We start from the raw sequence: 11,435 nt of genomic DNA, 5'->3' as shown, positions 1-11,435 counted from the left end.
AGCAGTCACCAGCCACATCGACCTGATCAGTGTTTGATTGTTGTGTCTTGTTGCTTTTCTTCTTTTGTCTCTCCTCTATCCACTCACCCCAACCGGTCGAGACAGAAGGCCGCCCACCAAGAGCCGGGGTCTGTCGGAGGTTTCTTCTGTTAAAGGGAGTTTTTCCTCCCCACTGTCGCCAAGTGTTTGCTCAAGGGGGATTTGTTGGGTTTTCCCTATGTAATAATATTGATAACAGTAAGGTCTAGACCTTACTTTGTAAAGTGTCCTGTGATGACTTTTGTTGTGATTTGGTGCTATACAAATAAAATTTGATTTGATTTGATTTGATTCCCCAACTGAAACTCTCTTTTTTGCCTATAATTCCTGGCCACATAGAACAATTCCACTTTAAGCTTTTATTCAGTGGATTGATTTATTTAAAACAAAATGCTATTAAGTTCTAACTTAAAACACAGCCCAGTTTCTGTAGTTTATAAACACTGTGGGTTTTATATGTTGCCTTCATTGTCATCTCTACTGTTTCTTCTCTTTTCTTTCTGCTGTGAAGCACTTTGCATATATTTTTAAAAAGTTATTTATAAAATTTACTAGCCTGAGACAGTTTCTGTGTTGGAAGTGACTGAATTCTATGAACATTGAGCAGAATTGGGAGGTGGAGGTGCAGCCACCTGCCCAGTAGAGAGGCTAATTTGATAGACTTGATAGTTTATGATAAATTCTTCATATTGGATTGTTTCTAACTACTTTCACTATACAAAGAGTTAAATTGCATTTCTTTGTGGATGCATAAAAAATGTCTTGTCTCTATCCTCAGACCTGGCTAACAGAGACCCTTGCAAATTTCTAGTGAACAACACATTTTGCGCCGATTGATCTAAATAAACTTTTTCACTCAGCCTATTCAGACAATTCAGTTTGAACCTCTTGAATGATGTCGTGAGCCCACACAGGAAACGGGTGACACGTGTGCACATAAACACAAGGCGCTCTAGGACCTGGACTCTATCACACCCACTTGTGCTTCTGAAAAGACACCTGTAGAAAACACCCCTAATGTTAACCACATGTACTGTACTGAGCGTGTCTGTTGTTTTAAGATGGCTGTGGTTTAGCTTGTAGCGCGTGTATGATGGGCCCAGCTGTCCACAAATAGGAAGTGTTACCTTAAAGGTTAACAGATGATGCTACAAACATGCCTGTGTGGTTAAACCCGAGCTGATGGCCAGCTCTACTGAACCACTGTACTGACATGGAGAGACACTCACTGCAGCTGCATATAGCTCTTGTATCTTTTAATTTCTGTGCATGTCTGTAAGACAAGTTAACACCTTCAGTTAGCAGCTGCCTGGCCTTTTTTTCAACTCCCAAATTCACTTACCTCACTAATGTTCTCACACTTTCATCGAATTCAGAATTGTGTAAAAATCAAATATATGGGTACTCCTGCTAGGTTCACTGGATTGACTGAAAAATGTGCAAGGATAACTTAGCACATAAATAAGGCCGTCAGCTTGACTTCTCTGCAGAAATGTCCCAGGCCAGTCATATCCTGTTGTCCCTCTCTCCAGAGCCTGACTGGCTATGATTCAATTCACCAAGCAACTCGTAATGGAAGCATCCATTTATTATTGAAGAGGTTGGTGGAATGGGAGAAGGATGGAAGAATCACTGGCCTGGTGTGAGAGGTCTTCATCATGGAGTAAATGAGGTATGAAGGGACAAAAGATGATGGGCAGAGGAGATGGAGGAGGAAGAGGAAGAGAGATACCACCACTCTGAAGACATTCACTGTATTGAAAAGTGATTTTTGCAACAGCAGCGGGATCTACAGATGAAGGTAAGACTGAGGAAAGACAAACAGATGTGCACATGATTAACTTTATTCACTGAGATGGTGACATAATGTACCAGTTCAGACTGAGAACAAACAAATTTGTTTCCTCAAGCAGTTGTACACCTACATGTTTGGATGACCACAGTGGTCAGGAAAGTTCATTGATGTTATTGATTTCACTCTAAATGAGCGTTGGTAACCCTGGGAAACAACATTGAAGACCCCAGCGGACAGTTAGGGCTCCAGAAAGAATCATCGGTGCCAGCCTGCCCTCCATGGAGGACCTGTACAAATCACAGGTCAAAAGGAGGGCAGAGAAGATTTCTGCAGACTGCTCACACTCTGGACACAAACAGATTGATCTCCTCCCCTCTGGACGGTGCTACAGGTCACTGTACGTCAAAACAACCAGACACAAACACAGTTTCTTCCCCCAGGCCATCACACCAATCAACAGTTAACCCATGACTGTATGACTGAACAACACCCCCTAGTGCAATAACTTGTAGATATAACTATTGTACAAAACAATCTGAAAGCTCTACTGTCACAATGTGTATATTTATAGATTGTTTCTGTTTTTTTCTCTTTCCTATTTTAAATGCACATATTTTCGTATTTTCTTGTTGCTTGACAAAAGCACATTGAGACCCTCTGTACCGGAGACAAATTCCTTGTGTGTTTAAACATACTTGGTCAATAAATGTGATTCTGATTGTGATTCTGAAGTTTGCGGACAATACTGTTAACAACCTTTCTCTTTTGTTTTTCTGGGTGCTAGGTAAACAGGGCAGAACAGACACACTCTAGTAGCTACCACCCACAGAACTTATTGTGTTTTTGTTTCCCACTACTGAACCATGAACATATTTATTTCTATTTTCCTCTAAAATATCACTTGTTACTCCCTTGATCCTTACAGTGTTGTTTTCTTCTACTGTACCTACGGTTATGCACCAGTAGTTTGTTTTATTTTCAACATTTTTCCATCAAAGAAAATGTAAACACAGCATATAAAAACAAAATAAACAAGACTGGGAAAACAGGAAAGCAAATTTTATTTGTTCGCATCTTTGCCGTAGCGCTCATGAAATTACTTATTACTGGCAAGACTCAAATGTCTCTTGGTCAACAAATAGACACATACAGTACACGCTGATGCACACACTAAGGAAATGCACATGTACATACACAGACATACATCCAGTGCATAGTTATACATATGCGTACCTAGACACTGTTAGGTATTTTTAGTCAGATAGATATTGGTTAGATACTTTATGTATTAGAAATGTTTAGAGTAGACAGGATGTCTAGCTCAGGCTGTTAATTGCTTAGTCATTTTCATGAGTTACTGCAGGTTGCTTATGGTCAAGGATAACTAGATAGAAAGTTTACGACTGTCAGCAGACAGGATGTTTAATATTATTATTATGATGTGTATAACTGTAGCCATAGCCATAATATTTTCTTATGTTTAATGTTATGACATGTCACTAGAGGTCGTGTTAGAATGTTTTAGCTACACACCACAATCAACAGACATTCACACATTGATTTTCAATTCATGCTTTGACTACTGCTCTGGCCAGCTGCATAGCTGGCACCGGGAGACGTCAGTTTGGCATCTCTCTCTCTGTAGAATGGGGTTAGCCCGAAGTGATATAATGTACAGGCCTGTTGTGGTTCGGGATCTTTCATCTTTCAGCTGCCTGCGTGCATGTTGGAGGTGCAAGATACCTGAGCGTGTAATGTTAATTTTTTACCTGTGTTCATTGAATAAATCAGCACTGTTTTGAAGTTACTGGGACTGCTTCGTCTCTCAGAGTTAGCATGGTAAAAAGAACTGGACTGCAACAACACAAAGCACCCATACAGTATGTCAGTATTCTAAACACAAGCACCACGGCCGTGGTTACTCGTGCTCTCTTGTGTTTGTTGTTTTTCTTTGTTTTCTTGGTCTTTTGCAACTCATCCCGGATTACTTTTACCAGAGAACAACTGTTAAATATCGGACAATTCACACCAAACTACCTTCCTCCGATTTTTGTGAACGAAGAATGCCGTATGGACATTCTGATCGAAGGTGCAGCAGCGATATACGGGACCTGGAAAAAATGCCTGTTACTCTCCCCATGAATTCAACAGCTTCATGCTGGGAGTGTACATAACACCACAGGCTAATGCTAACGTGCTACGGCTCCTAGCAGAACTGATAACTAGCCTGGAGCTAGAACATCCCGACTCTCCACTCATTTTTCTAGGGGACTTTAACAGAGCAAATCTCACCCACAAACTGCCCAAATACAGACAGCATGTCACCTGTCCTACCAGGGACAAAGTCACACTGGACTACTGCTACACAACAATAAGACGCCAATCGCTCTGTCCCCCACACAGCCCTCGGACTCTCTGATCACTGTATGGTCCATCTTATCCCAACCTACAGGCAGAAACTAAAAGCTGCAAAGCTAGTAGTCAAAACAGTGAAGTGCTGGACTGAGGAGGCTAAGTCAAGGCTACAGGCCTGCTTTGACTGCACAGACTGGAGTGTATTCAAGACTGCAAGTACAGACCTGGATGAACTCACTGACACTGTGACATCTTATATCAGTTTCTGTGAGGATGTGTATGTGCCCAAAAAGACCTTCTGCACATACAACAACAACAAGCCCTGGTTCACAGCCAGACTCGAACAGCTTTGTCGTGCCAAAGAGGAGGCCTACAGAAGTGGGGACAGAACTCTGTACAGCCAGACAAGGAACACACTGACAAGGGAGATCAGAGCAGCAAAGAGGAGCTACTCTGAAAAGCTGAAAGCTCACACACATATAGTGAGAAACAAATTCCAAGTACCTAAAAACCAGACAAAATATAGTATTTGAGATACAATCAGGAACAAGATAATCCTCCCACAATGATCCCTGAGAAACAAATCAAAAATACCTAAGAACAAGACAAGATATAGTATTTGAGAGGAATCAAGAAATCAAGGACAAGAAGATTGCTTCCATAATTAATCCCACAATGGCGAAAATACCTGTATTTGTCAGAAATCGGCGCGCGTAATGCGGCCGAAAAGTGTTTGGTGAACTCATTAAATGGCCAGACAAGGAAGTGATGAACAAAACCGTCTCTTTAATAAGAGAACTAAAACTAAACAAAACCATACAAGACAAGGTGAAACACAAAACTCACGGTCGGTATCAGTCCCAGGTCAGAGCCAGCAAACACATACATCCAGGGGAATCCAAAATTCGTCGGACCGGTCCCGGTCCGCGGCCCGGGGGTTGGGGACCACTGTTCTAGGGGACTTTAACAGAGCAAATCTCACCCACGAGCTGCCAAAATACAGACAGCATGTCACCTGTCCCACGAAAGTCAAAATCCACTTATATTTTAGTTCAATATTTGTGAGGTCAAAAGTAAAGATGCTTTATAGACTAATGGATTGTAAAATTTCAAATCTTTCTCATGCTTTTATTTTGCAAGAGCAACAATACACCATTGTCCCTGTAACATCACTATACATCAGTGGATTCTGCCAGTGAATAGTGAAAGTGGGACCTACATTCGGCAGCTTGACAAATGGCCATTACGGGTCTGTTCTCTGTAGTTTTCAGAAAAACTTTGTGCGCACAACCTCGACTGAACTATGCGAGATTAGAAACACTGAGGTGAAAGGTCCAGAGTGAATTTTTGTCTCATCTAGACAATAGTCACACTTGCGATGAGATGAAAAAAAATTAAGAAAATGAGGCGGACAGCCAGGCAAGGAACACACTGACAAGGGAGATCAGAGCAGCAAAGAGGAGCTACTCTGAAAAGCTGAAGGCCTAGGTTTCAGCCAATGACCCCTCGTCTGTGTGGGGGAGCCTGAAAACCATCACTGGCTATAGAAAACCATCCACCCCCGCTGTGGAGGACCATCAACTGGCAGATGACCTGAATGTGTTCTACTGCAGGTTTGACAATCAACACTCCCCCCCTCACCCTCCCTACGTCAGATCCAGCAGCTGCTCTCCCAACAATCATCACCCTTTCCTCCAGCCCCTCACTACAGTACAGTTGTACACACAGAGAAGGACATTTGCAAATATTACTGCACAGCATCTGTCAGCAATTACACAGTAACTTATCCTATGAAGACATGTTTTACATTATCACAACTCTGTTTTACTATATTGTCATTGTCTGTTCATAAACCAGCCTCCACTTATGGGTGCAGTATTTATTAAATGTTTATACTGTATATTGTTTAAGAGTGTTAAAGTGTAAAGTATTGGACAAGCTCATTTTTTGACTTGCAATACAACCTGCAACACCTCGACTCCCCAGGGGCCTATGCACGGATCCTCTTTATGGACTTCAGCTCGACATTCAATAGCATCATCCCGGACATCCTCCGCTATAAACTGACCCAGCTCACTGCGCCTGCCCCCACCTGTCAGTGGATTACTAGCTTTCTGACAGCCAGGAAGCAGCAGGTGAGGCTGGGAAAAACCACATCCAGCACCCGGACAATCAGCACAGGTGCCCCCCAGGGATGTGTGCTCTCCCCTCTGCTGTTTTCACTCTACACCAATGACTGCATCTCGAAGGACCCCTCTGTCAAGCTCCTAAAGTTTGCTGATGATACAGCGGTCATTGGTCTCATCCTAGATGGTGACGAGTCAGCTTACAGACGGGAGGGTGAGCAGCTGGTCCTGTGGTGGCCGCAACAACCTGGAGCTGAACAGGCTCGAAACAGTGGAGATGACAGTGGACTTCAGGAAGGCACCTCCCACCTTGCCCCCATTTACCATACTTGGCAGCACTGTATCAGCAGTAAAGTCCTTCAAGTTCCTGGACTCCAGTATCTCCCAGGACCTGAAGTGGACGTCCAACATCAGGACCATCATCAAGAAGGCACAGCAGAGGATGCACTTCCTGCACCAGTTCAGGAAGTTCGACCTGCCCCAGGAGCTGCTGATACAGTTGCACAGAGGAATCATTGAGTCTGTTCTCTGCACCTCCATTACTGTCTGGTTTGGCTCAGCAATCAAACAGGACAGGAACAAACTCAGGTCTTCAGAAAAGATCATCAGTACAAGCCTGCCCGCCATGGAGGACCTGCACACCTCACAGGCCAAAAGGAGGGCAGAGAGGATCACTGCAGACCCCTCACACCCTGGACACAAACTGTTTGAACTCTGGATGGCGCTACAGGTCACTGTGCACCAAGACAACCAGGCACAAGGACAGTTTCTTTCCCCGGGTCGTCACTCTGATGAACACTTGGTCCACAACAGTATGCCTGGACAATAAACCCTCAGCGCAATACCTGTAGGTGTACAGTATACATATAGATGTGTTGAATCCAGACTGTGTATACATACTGTACATGTATATATATGCACAGGTCTGTATTTATGGGTACTTTACTCTAACTTTTTAAAATCTTATTTCCAAATGCACATTCCCTTGCTTGTTGATATGTACATACACATTGAGAGCCGCTGTACCAAAGTCAAATTCCTCGTGTGTCCAACACACCTGGCCAGTAAAGCTGGTTCTGATTCTGATTCTGATGTTAGACTGCTTAGAGTTGGATACACCCACACTACACACTTTCACTCACACAAGCTAAATGTAAAAATCCCTTTGTCTCTTTTTTAAATGTTTGTTGACTTATCTTCTATGTTATGTTCTTTGTCCTGTAAAAGTGTTATTTTGTGTTGCAATAAAAAAATACACTTAATAGCTGTTGGTGTACTTGATATTTTGTTGATGGTGCACAGTCCCTACAGTTTTTGCACACTTTATTGTTGTACAGTTATGCTATGAAATTGATAAAGTTTCTATTTTTGCACATCAGTGTGCACTCAATAAAGTGCCATAGTAGTCAGTTTCTAAAACCCTGGAACTGAGTCAGAATTTTTGCACTTCCAGTTTCCTTGCCCCCAAGGGTCTGGGCTTTTTGGATGGAATTTTGGTTAGATACCGAAATTAAAGTTTGTGGTTACACAAGGCCAATATATTTTCATGTTGTATTTTACAAAATAAACAGTAAATACCCCACTTGTGAGTTTTAATGCATTTATGTATCATAGGTGTATGCTAACAAGTGGTTAAGTGGGACTACAAACATTGTCAGGGATATTAAATGTCATCCCGCCAAACATGGTGACTCATCTACTCACTAGTCCATCTTTCCAGCCTTGTTATTTTTCTTGCAAACTGTTCTAAGTGACCCAGCCATGGTCAATAGCTAGATCAGGTCACGCTAAGAGGAAAGGTTTTTGTAGAAGAGGTAGGTGTGGTAAATCAAATTATGTAAGTCATTCTGACTTGGAAGTCAGAATTTCTGAGTTCTCAGTCTGAAATTTCAACTGGAATGCCCCCTGAAGTCAGATTTCTGACTCAGAAAGTTGGAAGAACTTCACCAACCACAACCTCAAAATCCAGGATGGCTGCTCCATGCATCAGCAGTGAAAATCTGTAGTAATATGTTCTTTATTAGCCCTTATTTGTCTCTGATTAAAATAGTCATACCCATGGGTACTGTCCAACTTATATCTGTGAACATGTTGCCGACTTCTGAGCTCCATGGTAAATGGAACGCACCAGCAAATTGGAAAGTCATGGGACCATGATGTAGTTCATTTATAGACAAACAATAACTTTTTTCTTTTTTTTACTTGTGAAGATTATCTTAACAAAATACTTAAGTATCAAAGTTTTATTTGTCATATTTTCTGCAATAATCCAAAAGCCTATGGAAAAATCACATTGTTTTTTGTCAAGGGAGCCAAGGTGATGCTAACTTCCAGGTTGGCCTACAAAAAGGATAAGGATAAGGATAATCACTTTTATTGGCCAAGTATGTTACACACAAGGAATTTGTTTCCGGTACAGAACCGAAAAATACATCATCCCTACGGCACTCTATAATCCATAAAGACAAATTATTTGCAAATTTAATAAAAATCAAAAAATGAAATCTCTCATGTGATGAAATCTTACTGTGGTGTAAATCAGCTTGGGTTATAAAGATCCATCCATTTATATACCTGCTTATCACCAATGATCAGAGGGGCTCTATCAGAGGGCTGACAGATTGTAAAGAATTACTTGAAAAGTCACACGTCAACCTCGATCATATTCTCTTTTTTTTCTTGTTCTTTGTCCCAACAGGTCCTCCAACCTAAATGACAATATAGGCTACCTCATTTATCCTTGCCTTTGAATACGACCTACTAAACTGCTCTAGCAGTAGACTTACCAGACCTTTGTTATCACAGTAACAATATGTTCCTTGTGCCCATTCCACCAACAGGCCTTCACCATCACTGAAACAATCATAAACACATGGTTACTATTATGGGCTCTTCAAGCTTTATTGAAAACAGCTTAGTTAGGTTTGAAAAAGATTCTGGTTTGGAATAAAATAACCTCTCTTGTGCATGGTTATCATAACAAAGATGGATAAAAGAAGCACATTTGTTCACAGTGAAGTCAAACACTGTTCTCCTGTTGGAAAGTCCTGTTTTCTGACTTTGTCCCCCTGTATACTACATCACATAACTCCCTTCTTCACTCATATCATTGCTTAACTGTAACATGTAACTGTTGGTCGTACTAAGCTCCTGGCAAAAAAGGCTTTTTTTGTCCATTACATTTGGGATTTGGGAAACTGGGATTTGTGGATCCACCTCCTGATGATCTCCCTAGCTACCGTACCCAACCTGAACCTTTATGCAACACCCAACCAGACGGTGCATTTTTGTTCAGGACTCACATTTTCTTCTGCAGCACTGCATCCAGGCTTACAGGCTGAATCTTCTCTGAATTTGGTTTAACTTTAGTTGACTGCAAATAGAATTTTGCAGCAGTGAAATTGCTGCATGTACTGTATATAATGAATGGTACTGATGGGTCAGAGGTCACAGGGGAGCCTCATACATTGGGGTGTTACACTAATGTGAATGTGGGCATTGTTTGTATTCATTTTCATTAAGTTCAAAATATTCCTATTGGTTAACATGCTGGAGTGGCCTAAATAGCAATATATAGAGAAACAAATTGTCTCAAATTGTATGAGATTACTGTAAATAAACTTATAACATCATAGTAGGGTGAGATAAAGCATGGATGGAGAAATGAAAGCAAGTGAAAGAGGAGTAGATAGATAAAAGAAGACAAACTCAGGATGGAGGAAAATACAAGGAGCAAAAGAAAGAACATAGAGGGTGCTCCACCCAGCTGAAGAGAGATGCAAATGGCATGCTGATAAGGGCACATAAATCCAGGGTGTGTTTGTGTGTGTGTGTTTGTGCATGCATGTACGTCCACTCTTGGGGCTTTATATTAAAAGCACTAAAATGGATTGGCAGTTATGAAGCAGCATTCCTTCGTTTTGCTCCTCTCCTCTCCTTGTCCTTTCCTTTTTTCTTTTCTCCTCTCCTAATCTGACCTAGAAACACAGAAAATATTGATAAAAAAGAGAGAAGGGGAAAAATAAAAAGGCTAGTGAGCAGCACTGTCACTGTATCTCCATCTAATTTAAGTCCAGTAGCCACTGCCGCCTTTCATTTCTTTTCTTTCGTTCTCTTTCCATCTCTCCACTCAGGGAGAGGGAACATCATTCTCTATTCTGCAGGTCAGAGAGGGAACAATTAAGTGTGGAGGGCGCTGGGAGTCGCCGACAGGTGATGAATGGCCAGGCTGGCTGCAACTGACAATATGCAGACAAGCCAGATCATTTGCAAATGGATGCAGGGAGATGGAGGGTGGTGTGATGGGGTGTGGGGTGGATGGAGGCAAGCAAAGTCAGGGGCGGCTGAAGTGGAAGAGGAGGGGGAGGAGAGCAGGACAGGGTTGGGGTGGGGGTTAACCCCTTCCAGGATCATTTCTCACTGGGGAGAAGAGGGAAGAGGTGGAGGAGGTGCAGCCACCTGCCCAGCAGAGAGGCTCATTTGTTAGAGCTGATGGTGGCTTCCAAACAGCACACTGCCCTGGGGAATACACTGCAGCATCATCATGACTGTGTTGACCAACAACCCCGTGCATAGCCCACTGTGACGCCAGCACAGTTTTACCTCAGCTTATTATAAGATGGCTCTGTTCAACACTGAATTCTGATTGGTTGGTTATGAATGCTAAGAATAATACTTTTATTTTCTGTGTTTCCAGATAACATTTAGTAGGTGGTTAGAGGCTGAGTACATCTGGTTACATTGTGTAGCTCCCTCCACTAGTACTGTTCTCCACAACATTTCCTCATAAAATCAGTTTAAAAAAAGCACCTCGGGTGAGTTCACAACTGCTAAGCAAAGGTAGCACTGCATTCAAGTAGGAAGAACTTGAAAACCACCTGTTATTGAACTTTTTCACACTAGATATTCTGACTCATTGTTAGCAGACTTTATTCCATTTAATGTTGAAGTCTTCCGGTTCTTGTACCATTGCTAACTCTGAGAGATGAGGCAGTCCAAGTAGCTTCAATACAGTGCTGATTTATTCAATGAACACAGGTAAAAATTAACATTACACGCTCAGGTATCTTCTACCTCCAACATGCACGCAGGCAGCTGAAGGATGAGGGGCCCCCTGAACC

The sequence above is a fragment of the Monopterus albus genome, unplaced genomic scaffold (assembly GCF_001952655.1).
Source record: "Monopterus albus unplaced genomic scaffold, M_albus_1.0 scaffold169.1, whole genome shotgun sequence".
In the NCBI taxonomy this organism is placed as follows: Eukaryota; Metazoa; Chordata; class Actinopteri; order Synbranchiformes; family Synbranchidae; genus Monopterus; species Monopterus albus.
Note: the sequence above shows the minus strand (reverse complement) of the source record.